Raw genomic sequence first — 17,341 nt, 5'->3', positions numbered from 1 at the left:
CCCCAGTTGCTCACCTATAAAATGAATTAGAGAAGGAAATGGCAAACCACTCCAATATCTTTGCCAAGAAAACCCCAAATGGGGTCATAAAGAGTTGGACACAACCAAAAAAGTACGATGTAACAAAACTTTTAAAGATACCATATTGGAGTTCATCAGTACAACTATCCTTTCACATCAAGGTCAACAAATGAGAAGTCAAGTTGTCATGGTTTGTAATCAGCTACCAAATCCTGAGTATAATGTGTTTTCTCTCTGCTAAATAAGTTTCATGCTTTATAAAAAGTTCATCAATTCTGAAGCTACATCTCACTTCAGAACAAAAAGCAATGGAGCTGATATCCTCACTAATGGTATCAGAACTAGATTTCTCCTACTGGAAATCATAGAATGAGACTCTCTGGGTGACTTTTTAATGTTAAATACCATGAAATATCTCTGAGGTAGATAAATATTATTTTCTCCTTTTCACAATGGGGACACTAAAATACAGAGAGATTAAAGTCAAGCTTCTTATTTTGCTTTGTTCTTCTAATACCTATTTGTGTGAAGGTCAAGCTTATATAAAAGAAAAAAGGTGAGAGAGAAGAAAAGAAGGGATGGCAGCAGTAAAAAAAAAAGGAGGGAGAAAGAAAAGAAGAAAAAGGTAGGGAAAGGAGAGGGTGAAAAATAGTAATATGCATTCATTGTCCATACTCGAGATGTCCATACTCGAGAAGCAGAAGAATAGTGGAGAACTTGGAACTCCTTTAGCTGACTTGCAGCCTCTAGAAGCCAACAGGTCTTTGGAGTTAATATTCTTTGGCCGAATAAAGAAAATTTTCAGAATTTTTTTATGACTTCAACATGGATTAATTTTCTAAATTGAAAACCAAACCAATTAACTTATAGAATGAATTCATTTTACTATGGGAAAAGGTAGGGAATAATTTATTTCATTTCTTTTAAAAAAGCTATTAGGCAATATAAAGTAATTAATCTTATCCCATCTCTAACTGTGATTAATTTTCATGCCAAGAAAAGTTCAAAGTCACACTGACCCAGTAGACCATGACTATCCACAAAGAGACATTATCACTGATCACCACATCTTAGCATTATATCATTACAATGAACTATGCTGGATGGGATCAGTTGGGGCAATGCCGATATGAAAACTTAACAGTTTCATGTTGTAAAGACCCAGGCTTGGAATAACTGACATATATAGAATTATTTTTTAATTTCAAAAACACTTTAAATAATTATATCTTTGCTTCCTGTGAGGTAGCGTTTCCCTCATTTTCCAAAAGAGGAAACAGATTCAGCGAAGTGAAATGAACTGTGGTCCCACAGCTAGTGTCAGAGACAGAGTTTTAAAGTTAGGACTTCCTGGCTTGAAGTTCAGCTCTCTACCATGCCATGCTGGCTCTAGCAATAGAATTACTTTTGTATCCTGACTCTACCCCTACCTACTCACTGTGTGACATTAGCCAGGTAACAACTGCTTTAAGCCACAGTATATAGTGGGGACAGTAAGACTTGCCTTATGTACTACACAGAGTGTTTGGGAGGATGCAAGTGTAAAACTCAAACCCCTATAGAATATTGTTATTTTTAAAGTTATTGGGCATTTTCCCTGTAGATAGGCATACTTTTCTTAAAAAGGCATATGAGACTGGACTCTACCAAAAATCACAGCTAGAGTGTTTCTACTGCTGTTCAGTGAATTGTACACCATAAAACTGCTTTGCATATAATTTTCAAAGATTACTCCTCTTTGCCAACATCATTTGCATCAGTCTTGCTTCCATATACCAATTGTCAGCTCCTTTCCATACCTATCCTTTCTAATAAAGACTCACATTTTTGAGGCATCATATGAAAGATCCCAAAGCATTCTTCCTCAAAAAAACCCTGAAAAGTAGGGAGGTCAAGTATTATTTGCATCATTTTATGAATGATAAAAAGAACTCAAAAAAGGTAAAAAGACTAGGGCTAGCTACCATTTCTTCACTGGGTGGGGGGGGTCATGAAACACTTTGGCTTTCTAGTGAAGCCTATGAGACCTCTTCTCAGAATAATGATTTTAAGTGCATCAGATACAGTACATAAGAGTACCAAAAAAATCAATTATTTTGAAATTAGTTAATTTTTTTAAAGTTCATAGATTCCAAGTTAGCACAAGATCACATAGTTACTAAGTAAACAAACTGTAAGGATTTGTTAAGAGACTAGTCAACCAGCATTTATTAAAGCACCTACTATGTCCCTGGTGCATTAGCTACTGGGGATACAAAGAAAAAATATAAATAAAACCTCGAGAAATTTATATTCTAAGAGATAAAATGCACATAATTAATAAATACAAAATGTATACATGAGTTAACATGGGTGGATAAGACACTAGCAGCTGGGAAAAGTCTCATATGGTAGGACAAGAAGCACTCAGACACTAATTGTCCTTTCCACTATACCTCAAGGTCTTTCTACAGTTACCCTCATCATCAGACTGAGAATTAAACCATTTACAAATAGGAAAAGCTTTCAGGATCCTCCAATAATAGCTAGCATTTTTATAGTGTTTTAAGGTTTACAAAACTCTTTAAATATGTTATCTCACTTGATCTTTATAACAATCCTGTGCCTGCATTAGGTATACACATTTTACAAGTAAAGAAGCTGAAACAGACAGAGGTGAAGTGATTTGCCCAAGGTCACACAACTAGTAAGTGTTTGAGGAAGGAATTTTGCTCAGTCCCTCCTGACTCCAAGTCTGACATTCTATCCACCAAGACACCTAACTGCCCTGATAAAGATCTTAAACTTACTAAGTGTTTATACATATATATAGTATACCATAGGTGATATACATTAACTCTATTAAATATATTAACTATATCTAACATAGTTCATATTAAAAAAATTAATTTTAAGATGTATTAACTATAAATATATATGACTGAAATTTCAATACATACGACTGATTAAAATATATAAAATAGACATGAAGAATATTATATTATTTATCAAACTAAAGAAACTAAAATTTAAATAAACTTACTTTTTCCAGTCACTACTTTTAAATTATTTAAATTTATTTTTAATTTTAAAAAAATATATTGATTGATTTCAATATTTATTATCTCTTCCTCCCATTACTTCTCCTCCAACCAACAAAGGAAAACAATTAAATATAAAGGCTTCATAACAAATATGCATAGTCTGGTAAAATAAATTCTACCTTTGGTCATTTTTAAAAATATGTCTCATTCTGCATTTTAAGCTGGTCATTTCTCTGGCAGGAGTTGGTTAGCTTGTTTTATCTTTAATCTCTTGAACTCCAGATTTTTTGTTGCATTGATTAGAATTCTAAAGTCTGTCAAGGTTGTTTTCCTTTATAATGTTGTCGTTGTATAAATTGTTCTTCTAGTTCTGTCCATCAGCTCATAGAGGTCTTCCCAGTTTCTTCTGAAACTGCACATTTTGTCATTTCTTATGGTATAGTAATATTCTATGACATTCATATACTATAATTTGTTCAGCAGTTCTCCAATAGGTGAGCATACCACCTTCATTTCTAGTTTGGAGGCTATTATGAAAATAGCTGCTATAAATATTTTTGTATATTTAAGTACTTTCCCCCTTTCTTCGATCTCTTTGGGTTATAAGCCTACTAGTGGTATAGCTAGGTCAAAGAGTTAGGCACAGCTTGGTAACTTCTGAGGCATATTTCTAAATTGCTTTCCAGAATGATGGAATTAATTCATAATTCCATGAAAAGTGTCCTAGCATGCCTGTTTACCCACTGCTAAACTTACTTTTAAAAAAAATGCAGAACCATCATTTCAACCTTGCCTTCTTGTCCATAATAAGCATCTTTCTAACTGGACCCCATTCCATGAGCTCAGCATTTTGCCATGAGGAGACAGAATTTAATTATTGATGACCATATTGAATCCTTTTTGAATCTAAACTTTTTGTCTTTTCACCTTCATTAACTATATGAATCCGAGTTCCAAGGTAATGTACTGTGATCTAAGTCAAAGAAAACAAAGTGATCAGAGGAGTCAAGGTGGAAAAACAATATTTAGTAGTTTTTTTGCTTTTCTGAACTAGATGCAGCCAGCTTGATCAGGGCAGAAGCCAGGACATCCTGAGGACAAGAAGGTGGAAATCAAATAACCCAAGAATCCAAGATAAGCACATTAGAGCAGGCAAGATAAAACCACCAAGAGCATCTGGGGGAGGATCACAAAGGGGCTTTGGACTTTGGGAAGACACGTCCTTCTTCTTACTATACCACAGTCTAACAGAAGTAGAAAGTAGAGGAAGGAGGTAGGAGTAGTGACAATAGGGGCTTTAGCAACCACAGGTCCTTAAACACTGGAAAACCACCCCTACCTGTGGCAGGCTCCAATTCCCAGAGGCCTCATCCTACTGAGAAGGCTGCTGGCACAGTAGAATATACCTGTACAATTGCCTAGACCAAGTAGTAAGAATGCCTGAACCCCAGTTCAATGGGGTGGGGATAGAGTGATTCCAGACAACACTGATATCCTGACAAATTCAGGTGTGTAGTATCCTGGATAGAAGGTATCATGAGAGGATGGGGGGGGGGGGTAGAATGTAATTTCTTATTTATTGTTGAGTACTATTGAATTTTCTTCTATAGAGAAGAGGGGAGTTCCTTGGGAGAGACAACCTCTAGAAGGCAGGAGAATCATGCATGTAGTCCTGTGGTTAGAAGAGTAGCTAGGGACAAAGTGGTGATATGGGGAAGCAAAAGCCTTGGATTTGCTCTCTGCTAAGACCATGGGATGTTCAGACAGTGCAGAGTCTAACAGGAAATGTATAACCTTTCCAGAGAGAAGGATTGGATCTGTGAGCAGTCCAGTCCTTCACAAAAGTAACATAAGAAGTGGACCCATATGACTACCCGAGATGATAAAAGATCACACCAGAAATCAGAGAAATGCCACTCCAACAACTGCAAGTGTGTTTTGCAAAATACCAGGTAGAACTATGAGTCCACAAAATTACAGACAGTCCCAGGGGAACAACAGGACTCACTGGAAAGAGAAGAGAATTGTGTCAATTATTTATGGACTACTTTGAGCCCTTTACGTGTTTTCTGTAGAATAAAATGAAGGCCGTCTTGTACCAAATATGCACTGCTACCTTCAATACTTCCACAGGAACCATGGTTCCTTTTAACCATGTTTGTATAGACCTAGATATGAGCTAGAAACTCTAGGTGAAAGGAAAATGGTCCAAAGAGATATGATTTTCTGAAACCATCCCCAAAGTTGAACCTAGTCTGTGTTAACCCAAAGCTTTGGGTTCTAGATCAGTTATATGGGGGGGGGGGGAGCATTTCTAAAAATTAAAATACTATATAAACACTGAGCTATCATTATTTTCTTATCCCCAAAGTGACAAAGGGATCCTACATCCTGCTCAATTACATTTATATTTGTGCCTGTCTCCTTTCTTCGTGCCTTTTTGGCATATACACACATACACAATGAATCTTCAAGGTCTCCTTTGCATATATATGTACATGTTCATATATGTATTTATATGCTTCATATATACACTATATGTGTGTGAAAGCTTGAAAATTCATTGTATGATTCTTTGGAATAATGGGCTTCATTTATAATAATCAGCAGCTATAAATTTATAATGTTTAATATTAAGCTTTCTGAACTCATCAATTAGAAAGACTAAGAATATAAGACAAAAATCCTACTAGAGATAATTGCTTTCATAATGGTTATTACAATTCCTATCCCTACCTATTACACAGATCATTATTATATGCATCAATGGAGCTTAAAGTATAATATATAGTATATGTACACATATACTTACATATATTTATATAATCATGTGTGCATATACATGTATGTATATGAATGGACAGATGCTGTATATAAATGTATTATATGTATGTGTATATGTGTATTCCTAGGACACAGTAACCATTTCTTATTTTCATCTGTTCTACAGGAAATTTTTAAAAAGGAAAGGTACAGTTTCAAAATTACCTCATAATTCCATTAGCCCAAAGGCTAGGATTTTTTACTTAATATGCTAATTTGAATATTTCATTGCACAAATTTACATATACAATTGAAAAGGCCCTTATATTCAAGTGTATAAACTAAAATAATATTAATTAATGCAACCTGCAATTGTTTCCAAACACAATATTAAGGGCTTTGGAGACAAGAAAACCACAGAGATTTTTAATCTAATCAAGTTCATCATATTCCAGTTTAATGGAAATAGACATGTATCTGAAGATACACGCTGGCTAGAAAAATGACTTCTAGGTCATTATCTGACTATATACCAAGTTGTTTGTTACTAAATATCATTCAAACGTGGTTGGGGTTTTGTGTTTTCACATATTAGGTATGTGGGAATTTCCAATGTTTAAAAAAATTGTACCATAGCAATTAGCAGCATGATTGTCAGGGGGAACAGAACACATGGATATTAGCCTTAGATCAGTTCCTGATGGGTTATGTGATCGTGGGCAAGCCATTTAACATCTCTGGGTCTCTCTGAATATCTTTAAAGTGAAGACATTAGAATAGAGTATAACTAAGACCTCTTCTAACTCAGAAATTCTATGATTTTATAAATGACAAGCTGGTTCAGTTTAGCTCAGCAAGTGTTTGTCAAATGTTAGTTTTTCCCACTAGGTGCCATGTAATGCTGTTTTCAAAGAGTGTCTTCTAGCCATGAAATACTCTTCATCTTTGCTTCTTGATTTGTCTGACCTTCCTTAAGTCCCATTTTACAAGAAGTCTTTTAATTGCCCTTAATGCTAATGCTTTCCCTCTCTTGAGTCTCTCTAATTCATCCTCTAATATAACTTACTTGTACGTAATTGCATGCTGTCTCTCCCATTAGATTGTGATCCACTTGAGAGCTGGGGCTGTGTTTGCCTTCCTCTATATCTCTAGTGCTTAGCAAAGTGCCTAGTACAAGAAGGAAACTAATAAATGCTTAGTGACTGACTGACTGATTGACTAAGGCATAATACTAGACAGTTTCAAGGAATCGGTCTCCTATAAGTACTGGGTCTGTAGTCACATATTACTAAGTTCAAATCCAGCTTCAAGACACTTCCTAGCTGTGTGAACCAGGGCAAGTCATTTAACCCTGTTTGCCTCAATGTCCTCATCTATAACATAAGCTGGAGAAGGAAATGGCAAACCACTCCAGTATCTTTGCCAAGAAAACCCCAAATAGGGTCATGAAAAGTTGAATATGACTGAAATTATTGAACAAAAACAACTTCGAAGGGAGAAAGAAGAGAAACATAAACTTAAGTGGGAGAGAAAATAGTATATCCCCATATACATATATTCATATTTATATTATATATGTGCGTACGTATACTTTATCTATATTTGTGAAAAGGAATTGTAATAGGGTGAAAGTGCTAAGATACATGGCCCAGGGCCCCCACTTAGAGTTTGCTGTGGAAAATCTCTGAATATCATTCTTATTTATGTCTTCACAGATATGGATAAAAGGATTCCCCATATGAGCTTACTAAATAAAGGTAAAAAGGCAAATATCAAGTACAGGCCAAACTTTACCTCACATAAAGTTCAGAAAAAAGCAAAGGGAAGACATAATACAATGTGAAACATACACACACAGAGACTCACAGTAACTCATCATAAAATTCTGTTGTAGCTAATACTTTACACCGTATCCTAAAGACCTTCAAACTCATAGTGAAATTATGTTATTTGGGATCTCCTAAGAATGAAAACATATGTGGGTCTTCTAGTTAAGCAACTAACCTCCTCACCATCAAACCAAACAATCCAAACCATGCAAAGCTCAGGTTTCTTGTTCCTTATACTATGGCTTTCAGTTTTTTTATATTTTTCCAACTTCAGGGGATATATTTATGATTGATCTTGAGCTAAGCTCTCCAGACCCTTCTGGAGCTATCATCTCTCTCAGTGCACTGCTATTTTGTCCCTGGGGCAAAGACTTTTCTCTCCATTCCTGATCCTCTGCCATTACGTCACATATTGCTCTCTTGATCCCAGAAACCACCATCTCTGAGGCACTTGGCCAGGTGCTTCCTCTCTCTATGATTCCATGTGGTTGAGAATATGTAATTCCCTTCTGCCTTGCCCCAGTGCAATCATTAGTGGCTCCTTGTGAGAAGGGAGCAAACCCCACCCCTAAAACCAGGTGTATTCTTTTGTTGTTCAGTCATTTTCAGTCATGTCCAACTCTTCATGACCCCATCTGAGGTTTTCTTGCCATCAATACTGGAGTGGTTTGCCATTTCCTTCTCCAGTTCATTTTAGATGAGGATACTGAGACAAACAGGATTAAGGGACTTGCTCAGGGTCGCAGAGCTAGTGAGTGTCTGAGGCCAGACTTGAACTAAGGAAGAAGAGCCTTCTTGACTCCACACCCAGCACCCTATCCACTGTGCCACCTAACTGCCACTATTCTTAGCTTTGCTATAATTCTCTGGCAGAAAAGTAGAAAATGGGAAAGGGGACAGTTGGTTCCTTTTTTCATGCCCTCACCAAAAGGTGACTCCTTCCATAATATTCATACCAGAGAAATCATAATGCCATCTGTTTCAAACCTCTCAAAGATGAGAACACTAAGGCCTAGGGAAGTTAAATGACTTCATCAAGGTCTAAGCGAATCAATTAATAGAGAGTAAAAAGAGATATCTCCTCTCACACAATCTGGTCCCACAAAAACGAGTCCCTACTTATGTGTCATAGGGACATAATTTATCAGCGAAACCTATTCTCCAAGAGATAGCAAGTCCATATTCTCCACAGGATGACATGAGGGGATTGGACCTGAAGATCCCTAAGGTACTTGCCAACTCTCAATTTATGATCCCATGATTCTAAGATACAATCTCTAGCACTTACCATAACCACATGCTGTTGACCAAATGCTGACAAAGTAGGGTTCCTATATACATCTATAACATGCAATAAGATCATCACCAAAAGATTGTGTCTCTAATCGACATCTTCCAGAACAGCCTTGGAGCAACCCAAGCTTCCCCCACCACAGCTCCTGTTGAGGGACAAGGGATATCTGGGGATACTTGCTCAAGTTCTGGCCTTTTATAGGATCTAGGTGGGGTTTTTTTAGGGTCTTCTCTTGTCCAGGTTGGTCCAGAGGCCAGAAGTATTCCTCTTTAAGCAAATTAGTATTATAATGTCTCTGGAGCTAGAGGGAGGAGAATACTGAAGGTGTACAACAGACAGAAAATCAAAGAGCTCCTTCTCACTACCTTAAGTAAGGTCTATCTCTGAACTAGAGTTCTTACCTTAGTCCTAACATCGCTGTCTGTAATTATTCAAGAAAAAATGAAATTGCTTCCTGCTTTGAAGCATGACTAATGTGAAAGTTGCCCAATGCTTTAGTAAAAAGGAATTTGTGGGGGAAATTTAAAAGGCATGACAGTTTGCTTAGCATTGAATTATTCATTTCTTTCCTTCAGCATACACTGCAAATTACTGCTATATGCAGTAGTATACTAGGTGGATACTATGAAGAAGGCCAATAAATATGAAATATAATTCTTGTCCTCAAAGAACTTACTATCTAATTAAGGGAGTTGTAAGGTATGGAGGAGTAGAAAAAGTATAATAAGATCAAAAATTAAATGATAAAATGCTGTCACATTTCTATATTTAACTTTTTGAGTTTAAACATTTTTTCACAAAAAAACTTTCTGAGGTAACATAAGTCTTCTAATTTGCAAATAAAGAAACTATTTTTCAAAAAGAATTAAATAATAATAAAAGGCAATAGTATAAGAAATGTTACATAGTAGTATGTGCTTAAATGTCAAATGAGAGAGATAACCATAAGTGCCATTGGTTTGTGGAAGGATGAGATTTTTGCAATGGTCAGCAAAGACTACATGGTGGTGATGGCCTTCATAAACACAGAATTATGATAGAACCAGGGCTCCCCTATTTCCCCACAACAAATATTAGTTTTCCCTAAAAGGTGACAAAGCTATTCCTGAAACATGATTGGCCACTGAATTCCTTGACAAAACTTCTTGGTCCCCTAAGAGTTTAAAAAGTCTTGACTCCCTATATGGAGCCGGGGATCCACTAAATGACATCTGAAGATCACATTCATATTGTACAGAGGATAAATCCCACTACATCCTTGTTGTATGTCCTTGCTATGTTTGGACTGAAGTAAATCTTCTTTAATTAAGTGTTCAATGACTCACAAATTTGTCCCAATATTGAACCTGAATTTAGGTATTCCTTACATCAAATCCACTATGCTACTAACATTTTTCTGTATATTATATGAATTGGGCAGAGAGGAAAAGGTTGAGAATTGTACTGAATCAAAGGCATACAAGCAAAAATAAATAAGGAAATTCAAGGTACAATCTGAAGGTACTCATAATACTAATAACAACAACAACAATTTATGTTCACATCATGTCTAAAAGTTTGCAGAGATTTATATGCTTTGGTTAAGAGCTCTATAAATATAGAGAAATAAATTAGAATATATAAAATGAAATGAAGATAAAAGGTATCAGCAAAGAAGCTATTGTAATACATCACCCAAAAAATTTGTTAGTAGGAAGGGATACCAGTACAGTTTTCAATTTGACCAAGATTTCAGGTGGAGGGTAAGGGAATGAATAAATAACTAGTCTTTATAGTGTTACCTAAATCATAAATAGCCATAGTCACTGAGAAGTCAGCATCAGGGCCATCTATTTGGTAGCCCAAATGCTTTTTTGGTGGATTCAATGCTAATAAGGCTGGCACTTTAGTTTATTGACCCCAATACCGCAGAAATAGTATGGGTTTCATTTTTATATATAGTCAGTCCCCAACTCATAGGAGCGACTATGATACAAATGTTTATTTCCAGCACTTGGAGTTGTTTGGGGGCGGGGGTGGTAGGGGAAATTCAGAACACATTTTTCCATATAAATAATGTTTCAATAATAATAAGCTTCCCAGGTTTAGCACAAAAATGATTTAATGCACAGTATAACTGGCCTATAGCTCTAATAATATTCATATTATTAGAATTAATATATTATTACATAATATACTGCAATGGTAATAATATATTAGTAGAATTATGTGTCTTAGGAACAGAGGACCATGAAGTAGAAAAGGGAAAGTGAGAAGAAAGAAGAATGGGAAGAACAGGGAGACAGAGGAGGAATAGGGAAGGGGAAGAAAGAAAATAAGAAAGAGGGGAAAAGGACAGGAAAGGGAAAGAAAGAGGAAGAAGAAAAGAAAAAAAGAAAGAATTTTCTTCATGTTTCTTAGAAAAAAGACTTGAGAAAATGCAAGGTTTTTTCAACAGTTTATATTTGTCTTTGACAACCACCTGCTCCTTCTGTACCCCAATTCCCATCTCATATTCTTCTCAGGTACCCAGTGTCTTCACATGGCTATAATATTCTTTTCATTCATACAATATAGGCTACCCAGGCTTGCCCTATCCCCAAAGTATTCCAGCCTCCAAAGTTATCTTTCTTACCCTAACCCCTTCCCCAATTAAAAACCCACCATCTCCTCATTGTGGATTATCTCAGGTTAGAAAAAAAAAAGCAACTTTATTGACTATTTCATATTAATGTGGAATTAAGTAATAATCTCTTAATCTTTCCAGGGGTATATGGTATTATTAAAAGAGTTGTTTGTGAACTCAAATGAATATGTAATTGGTAAAATTCCAGGAAGCATAGCAAAGTGAAGTAAAGAAATGCAGCCAATGTAGAAAAGCTATCTAGGGGTAAGGGGACCACTAGATGGCCCTTGGGGTCCCAACTTCTCAACTGTTGCAGATTTCAGGGTTTCCTTCTCTCCCCTACTTCCATTAGAATGTTAGCTCCCTGAAGGCAAGGCCTATTTCTACAATTTCTGTTTATCTCCCATTCTTGATACAGTGTCTGACAAATGATAAGCAATTAATAATTGCTTAATGATTGATAGATTGTCAGATCCTGAATTCATAGGCATTCTGAATGAACTTTTTTTTAAGAGTGACTCCCTCATAAATAGCATCTTTATAAGGGAATAAGAAGTAGGGACAATGGTAGTCATTTGTATGTATTGGTTATCTATTACTAGTGCTTATAAATTGTATATACAGATTAACCACACTATTTATGAAATTTTAATCTACCTTCAAAAGATCTATGATTTCAATCTATTAAAGTAAACTACAACCAACACTACTCATTCTCTCATGATTTTGTAAATTGCAATGGACCTAAAAAAACAAAAAAAAAAACCTTCACTTGGTGACCAACATGTTGAGCCTTTTTTTTAACTCAGCTAGGCTGATCTTTGTTTGTCTCTTTTTTTTTTTTTGGAGGAGGAAAGGCAGGGAAATTGAAGTTAAGTGACTTGCTCAAGGTCACACAGCTAGTAGGTGTTAAGTATCTGAGGCCAAATTTGAACTCAGGTCCTCCGGTGCTCTATTCACTGTACCACCTACCTGCCACTAGGCTGATCTTTGAGTGGAAAATATTAAGTGTCTTATTAGATCCATTCTTGAAGTCTTTTCAGCTTGGTAAGACCTGATAGAATTCTTAAGAACCCAAAGCCACAGCCACAACACAATGAGGACATTAAAAAAAAGACCTTAGGCGAGAAGTTAGTAAACATGGCTTCCATGACACCAACAACTAATTCCTTTTTCTGGATTTCCACATTTTATTTCATAAAGCGGTATTTCATTTTATTTATCATAATGATATTCTTCAAGGAATACCTCCTTATTTGTGATAATATACTGAAGAGTGTGATGTGCTAGAGAGAGAGATGCGCTTGAAATAAGGAAGGTCTGGGTTCAAGTCCCACCTCTGACATATCCCGTTGGGTGCAATCCTAGCCAGATCATTCCAGCTCAGGGTGCTCTAAGGCAACTCTCAAAGACTAGAAGTTTCAGAGAAGGTATTGACTTGAAGTGGCAGAGAGACTTTCCCTACCTTGGAGCTCTTTATGCTAAAGAAATGTAAGGTTCAGTCCCTATGCCTTTCACTAGGATTGGGTGAACCAATCTATGTACCATTCATGATTTTAAGGATATCAGTCAGACTTCATCTTGTCTTTAGTCTTTCCAGACTGATATTTTCCAATCTGTCCTCTCAGAGCATCCTGCCAATCTGCTTCACCAATTTAGTTGCCCTGAAAGAGAGAGTAGCAGCAAAACAGATGTTATGAAAGATAAAAATTCTAAGAGAGTGGGTGGGTGGTGAATTAGCGAAATTTTCATCCATTTTCAGTACTTTGGTAAGATGTTCATCTTTGTCTCCAGCAATATCTTGGAATAACAGCAGTCTCATTTTCCTCCCTCATTATTTCTCTCCTTACTCTTTCTGCAGCTGTCATCCACTTCATCAACAGGGAGTGTGAATTCCCTACCAACTGAGCAAAAGAACCAAATTCTTTCTCTTCTCCCCTTTCCAGCTCAAAGGTAGCTTTAAGTGAGAAAGAGAATAAATTAAGATCAAGTAAAAAAAAAACTGAAACAATGGAAAGTAACTTTACTAAACCTGCAAATGTTATAAATTCAAGAGGAAGAAAAAAAAGATCAAGGAAAATGGAATTTTTCTCTGACATCTTAGAAACTGATAAAACAGTCTACAACATGGAGGTTTAGTACCACAAAATGGCAAAAAAAAAAAAATTTATGTCTAATCAGAATTAATTTACATGGCTTTCCAAATTGTTGACTTAGGAGACAGATATCCTATCTTAAACCAGACCCAAGCTACCAACAAAAAAAAAAAAAGAAAGAAGATGGAGAAACCATCAGTCATTCCAATGACAGGGTAAGGGTTCAGCTGAAGCCAAAGGGGCCAAATTACTGATGTAAAACATGCTTCAAGGATGATAAGTTGTCACTGCTGAATGTGTTCAAAATAACATTTCTATGAAATACTGACACATGTCACTGCAGCTGCTTCCTGACCACCACTTACCCACCCAGCTGTCTAGTCTACCCCCCTCCCCCCCGAGCTCCAAGAAGTTAAGAAAAAAATCTCCCTATAAGATATCTCTGACTTTACAGAGCTTGGCATTAGCCCTGGTTGCCTACCACATTCACTTCCTAGTACCTCCAAGCAACTTGAACTTGAAGCAATAGAACTGAGTGTCGGTCCTTGTCATCTTAGACACAGCACAGGACACCCCACAGTGATGTCACCCTCACAGCCGTGCAGAGATGTCAGAATGCTGGCAACACATTTTAAAGGGAAGCTAGCAAATAACGACAGCTCTTGGATGTGGGTTGGAAATCAAACAGAACAAAAGCCTATTTGTCAAATAAAGCAAAATAAAATTTGGGACCATTATGGGATTTTGGAGCACATTCTGTGTTGGGAAAGAATACTAGCACTGATATAAGATAGAACTTCTACCAAAAGATCTCAAAACTAAGCTCTTGGCATGAATACTATTTTTAACCATTCCCATTCCTCAATAAGACCAATGACTAAGAAAGACCATAAGATAAAAGTAATTTTCCTGGAAGTAGCAAATATCAGAAAATTATCTTTTATTAGCCCTGAATATTATATGAATATCCAACATCACTAATAAGATTAATAAATCCATAGATACATAGATCAAAGCTGCAAGAGACTTTAGAAGTCATTTAGTCCTGCCCTCTCAGTTTATAGATGAGGAAACTGAGGCTCAGAGAGTTCAAGGGTCTTGCCTACAGTCAAAGAGTGTCTAAGGCAGGATTCCAACCCAGGTCTTGCCTGACTCGGTCAAATCCCTTCCTACACTACATGTGTGCAAAACTGGAAAGGAGTGTATAAATTTATTTTTAGTAAAGCAAAAAAATATTTTAAACGCACCGGGGGGAGCTTTTCATTTACATAAACACTGCAGTTAATTCTTTTTTAAAGATGAGTCTCACTTTTTTAATGCAAATCACAACTTCCTTACTTCTCCATTTGATAACTTGGGGATTTTTGTGTAATAATTTTGGGTTGTTTTTTTTTCCTTAATGCATTTTGAGGTCTTTGATACACTATTTTTCATCCAAACCATGGCCTGCTTTTCTTCTAATGCACAAACTTCTAAATGACAGTGGAAGAATCAAAAACACGTAAGCCAAGGTTCACATCCATTTCTGATGGGAAAAGGCAAAGGACAATTAAACTTTAGGAAAGGCACACATAACACTTGAAAATTAGGTTGCCAATACATGTCAACCACGCTTGCTGAGCTTATCTTATTTCCTCCCCTTGCTTGCCTTGAAATGTCAGCCTCTGAAGACAATCCAACCAAAGGAAAAATTGTCTTGTAGCATAGCTGAAATGTTTTCTTTCTTTATTCCCTGCTCTAATAGCATTTTCATCCACCTATCACTACACACAGGAATGCTGTAATCTTTCATTAGTTTCTATATCGCTTTACTACTTGCTAGAAAGATGAGCTACATCAGAGTACTGTGTCTGTGAGAGCACTAATAAGGTATTTCATTGGCGCTGATTAGAATGGAACTTATTGGTTCTAGGAACTTCGTTTGAATTGTTGTGGCTGTTCAGTCATTTCAATCGAGTCCAACTCTTTATGACCCCATTTGGGGTTTTCTTGGCAAAGATACTACAGTAGTTTGCCATTACCTTCTCCAGCTTATTTTACAGATGAGGAAACTGAGGTAAACGGGGTTAAGTGACTTGCCCAGGGTCGGTCACATAGCTAGTAAGTGTCTGGGGCCAGATTTGAACTCAGGAAGATGAGTCTTCCTGACTCTAGGCCCAGTACTATATTCACTGATTGAATTACATATTTACATCATTTCAGTATGTCAGGGAAGTGCCTATGCATTGAGGACATTGTTGGATATTAATGATAATTCCTTTACCAGGGTGTGAAGGCCTATGTGATAGAGACAACTATACTTGTAGCTAATCATGTCTCTTAAAAGGGTATGAAATGTCCTCGATGAGGTCAGTTCCTAGATAAAAAATGAATTCCTTTCCTTGTCCTCATTGCCCCATTGACATGACATTGAAGATGACTAAATGATATTTTTAATGTATAATTTACAGTAAATCATCATTATTCATGAATTCCATTTTTGTGAATTTATCTACGGATTGAAATGTATTTGTCACTCCAAAATCAATACTCAAGGAGCTTTTGCAGTCATTCACAGACATGTTCAGTGACAAAAAATTTGAGTTGCCCAACAAACACATTCCCAGCTAAGGTAAAACATGGCAACATTCTGCCTACTTTTTTCAGTTCTCATACTGTAAACAAGTTTGTTTGTTTGCTTTTGAGGAATATTTAGTGCTGGGTTTTCCACATATTTTGTGATTTTTGTTGGTGATTTTTCTGCTTCAAAAGGCCTTCCAGTCTAGTGCTGAAGTACTGTCTAATGCTCCAAAGTGCACAAAAACTGTGATGTGCCTTATGGAGAAAATACATGTAGAGTACAGGAGTCCAAGTGTAGTGAGGCCCATCTGTGGCAAGGACTGTCCTTGTGTGGCTCCAAGAGAGGCAGAATAGATTTCTCTAGCCTCTTTTCCCCCTGCCCTTCTCCAAGAGAAACTAATTACTGCCAGGAGGGGAAGCAAGAAGTTGGGGCCACAGGCCACTTTGTTCTACTCAGAGAGAGGGTACCAGGCTAAAATTCTAACTGCTCCCTTAAATATATAAACATGAGTGATAATGCTGATGGCTATGAGTTCAATGTTAATGAATCAACAATACAGAAAAAAGAAGAGGACATTCACAATCTGTACTTAAGGACACTTCACAAAGAACTAAAGTAAATGTTGTGATTAGAGTCTCACAGGAACCTAACCCTGTATTTTCCCAAGGGGATATGGTTCAGTATTCAATAATTCAGTGTCTGCAGAGGCCTCATAGGGCATAACTACCTCTAAGAATGAGAACTGATCACATATTACCAGACCATACTCATTTGGGCTTAGCCTTAAAAGGGATCTGTAACAAGGGAGAGAACCAGAGTTAGGAAGTAGGGTACTATTCATAGGAAAGCAATCTGTGTAGCTATGTGGTCCCTCCTCTGGGAACCTATGTGCTCCAAGCACACTGGGGAACGATTCACATGAAAGAATCATGTAACTCCAGAGATGACCAAAGACAGAAGTAACATTAGAAAAATGAAGAATACCTAGACAAGCCTATAACTGGTGAAGGAGTTTGTGGTCTGTGTCAGGTCTCTAGGACAAGTGGGATGAGGAGCATTCAGCAAACCTGAATCTTTCTGATCACTTGTATTATGAGTTGTGTGGACTATGTAGGACCAGGAAAGGGGGCTGAATTTTTAAAGACCCTAA

The sequence above is a fragment of the Petaurus breviceps genome, unplaced genomic scaffold (genome assembly GCF_028583685.1).
Source record: "Petaurus breviceps papuanus isolate PSGF00001 unplaced genomic scaffold, PetGlider_PUasm1.0 90808, whole genome shotgun sequence".
Lineage (NCBI taxonomy): Eukaryota > Metazoa > Chordata > Mammalia > Diprotodontia > Petauridae > Petaurus > Petaurus breviceps.
The sequence above is the reverse complement of the archived record's forward strand: the minus strand, read 5'-3'. Positions refer to the sequence as shown.